The sequence below is a fragment of the Triticum aestivum genome, chromosome 5A (genome assembly GCF_018294505.1).
Source record: "Triticum aestivum cultivar Chinese Spring chromosome 5A, IWGSC CS RefSeq v2.1, whole genome shotgun sequence".
Taxonomy (NCBI): domain Eukaryota; kingdom Viridiplantae; phylum Streptophyta; class Magnoliopsida; order Poales; family Poaceae; genus Triticum; species Triticum aestivum.
This window is the reverse complement of record NC_057806.1, coordinates 586,385,526-586,388,452: the sequence shown is the minus strand read 5'-3', so window position 1 is coordinate 586,388,452 and position 2,927 is coordinate 586,385,526. Positions and strand designations below refer to the sequence as shown.

Sequence of the window (2,927 nt, the reverse complement as noted above, 5' to 3'; positions counted from 1 at the left end):
TGCGCCCGCGCGCCGCGCCCCGGCCCTCCTCGTGCGCCCGCCTGCTCGCCTCGCCCAGTCCGCACTCGTCTGCCCATGGCCTCCCCTGTTCGTCGTGCCGCTCGCGTGCACCGGCATGGCTGGTGTGTGGAGCAGGAGAGAGAGGAGAAAAGGTGGAGAAAGAAAGGATGGTGGGTGGGCATGGTGGGCCATGGGAGATAAAAAACAGAGAGGATGACAGGCGGGCCATGGGGTCACATGCGGAGGACATGCCCCGAACGAGGACGACGCAGAAGTGTCCGCTTGTGTCTGTTTTGGAGCAAAGACAAACCAAGTTTGCGCCCAGGATGAGGCGATGCGGACCAGAAACGGACATTTTATTAAGATGGGGTCGCGCGTTGGGACGTCTCGTTTATCCGTTTTACCTCAAACGGACGGGGCCAGACGATTTGGGGTCGTGCGGTGAAGTTGGCCTCATAGTCTTACTAGGTCAGCGGTGGCAACACTTGTAGAGGAGACGAAGAGGAGTCTGAATGAAGGACGTGAACATCAAATCATGCATGCACTACATGACACAATATGGCCACCTCTCGCCATACTGCCGTGTGGTTGGGCTCTGGTCCCGATGACTTATGTAATCTCTGTCAAAACGAGTGTAACTCCATGATATAATCAATATAATCTCGTTTGACTTGAAAAAAAGGGGCTGGACTAAAAGTTCGTAGCTCGCGAGCTTGATGAGTGCTCAATAGTTCAGCTCGCTAAGCTCGTTTTTTTGAAAGAAAGTTCAAGCTTTATTCATTAGAAATAATCATTACATCGTTTATGAGGATTGGTACAATTGCATTATATGGTTCCTCAAACCAATCAGAAATGAAAGAAAATCTAGCCAACTTGGCAAGTTCATGAGCAACTTTATTTGCTTCTCTATTACAATGCTCGAATCTAGAAATAGGAAAATCGCAAACTAAGTGAAAACAGTCATCAAAAATCGTTAAGCTCGTTAGTAATAACACAACACATATTTTTATTTTATGTGATGATAAAAATTTTGTAGCACCTCGGCCCATCTATTCAATCTAATCTATATAGGAGGCAACAAACTAGTGCATTTTCTTTTGTAGTCACCACTTTTCTTCTTAAAAACCACATCTACACACTCATCCTGTAGATAGTGACACATCAAAATATGTTAACGAGTGCTCGCGAGCTTCAGACGAATCGAGTCGAGCAAAGTTTTCTGCTCGTTAATCTTAACAAGCTTAACAAGCCGAATCTTAACGAGTACGAGTCTTAATGAGTACGAGCTTAACGAGTACGAGCTTAACGAGCCGAGCAGCTCGTTAATCCACCCCTATATGATTCCAAATGAGTTTACTTAGGCCATATGTTTTCACCCACTTTTCTTGGTGGTGGTGTGAAATATATAATATTGGCTCACAAGAGAGATAGCATGTAAAGATGAGCATAATAGGTGTTGATCTTTTCTTCGCCGAAGAAAATAGTTGTTGATCTGCTCAGCTGATGATTTTCATGCCGTGCTGTCTTGTGATGTCTTTTTCCTTGTCAGGCACATTGTCATGTGTGTTGTACCATTTTATTTTTCGTTGTCTTGGCCATTGTATCGTGGAACCACTCGTTTTTGAATAACTGAGCTCTGCATTACCTGGAAAGCCAAGCATTGGTTCATTATTGTACTTAGGGGTAGAGTTGTTGCTGACATTTATTTGCTGGGGTGAAGACTCCAACCAAACTGGGATTCGCAGCAGATTAAAAATCATTCACTTCTGAAGGAACAACAACGAGAGAGAGAGAGAGAGAGAGTTGGATTTGCCTAGAACACCAACCATAATTGGCACAGTTGTCACTATCATTGGTCTGAAGTTGAAGGCACCAAATTGCACTTCGCAAAGTGGATTAAGAGTTCCAAAAATTAAGTGGATTGAGAATTAGTACAAAAGATGTATAGAAGATGGATTCCTTCCTCGTCGTGTAAATGTTCAACGAGGAGAGACCAGCTGGTTTCCAAGATGACAAAATGATGCATCGGTAAATGCAAAACTTATTAATATTTTTCTGCAATTTCATCAACTCAAAACTCTTACTGCATTTCCTTAGTTTTTCCTACGGTGCGTTAAAGGCTCTCCATTGTTCAATCGCAAAAAAAAAGACTCTCTAGTGTAAGTTCAAGAAAACAAAGACAAGATACTCCTGCATTTTCATTCGCTCTAGTTGTTGACCTGAATTTTCAAAGGTTTCCAGTTATGATCGTTCGTTTGTGAAAAATAATGGTCGGAGTTGGTTTCTCGGGAGGACGCGTCCGCATTTAACGATGACGCCCGTCTGATCACATCGGTCAGCGCCGCCCTCCCGTCCGGTCACATCGCGTGGCATCAACGCCGGCTATTGCGGATCTGTGCCAGCAAGAATGTGACGCGGGAAACGACATATCCATCGAAGAGAAAGCACATGAGAGGATTTTGGGCAAGTCCGGGGTGTCGGATGCGTGCGTGGCAGCGGTCCGGATGTCCGTAAAGCTACCTGGTGTGCTTTGTCCGGACCGGATCGCAAACGGATGCGGGACAATGTTGGATTGGATGACAAAACACGTCCGGATCGAGCGGTCCGAACGGATGCGGAGGGTTTGAGGGTTAGCTTAGAGATATCTTTAGTTATCATCAGATAATAAATATTGTACTCTTCCTTTATGGGTTTTCCAATCGGGTTTCTTATGAAAGGTTTTTGATGAGGCAATATTAGTTATACCATATCATTTTCTCATTATATTTTCTCCACCGAGTTTTAAAAGGAGTTTTCAACGGTATATCATGTTACTGTATTACTCATTACATTTTTCAGGGGGTTTTGGGGGGAGATTCTCAACATTATAAACAAATGATTCTTAGGATAGATGACGAGAGCTAAGGTACTCAGACTCCCCCCTCCCG

General features: G+C 44.3%; 1 protein-coding gene across 1 annotated transcript in view; it reads right to left on the bottom strand.

Moving 5' to 3' along the window:
- The window catches only part of LOC123107829 (B3 domain-containing protein Os11g0197600-like), a 28,182-nt gene that overhangs the window by 24,239 nt on the left and 1,016 nt on the right, over positions 1-2,927 (bottom strand). The gene's annotated exons all lie outside the window — the stretch shown is intronic.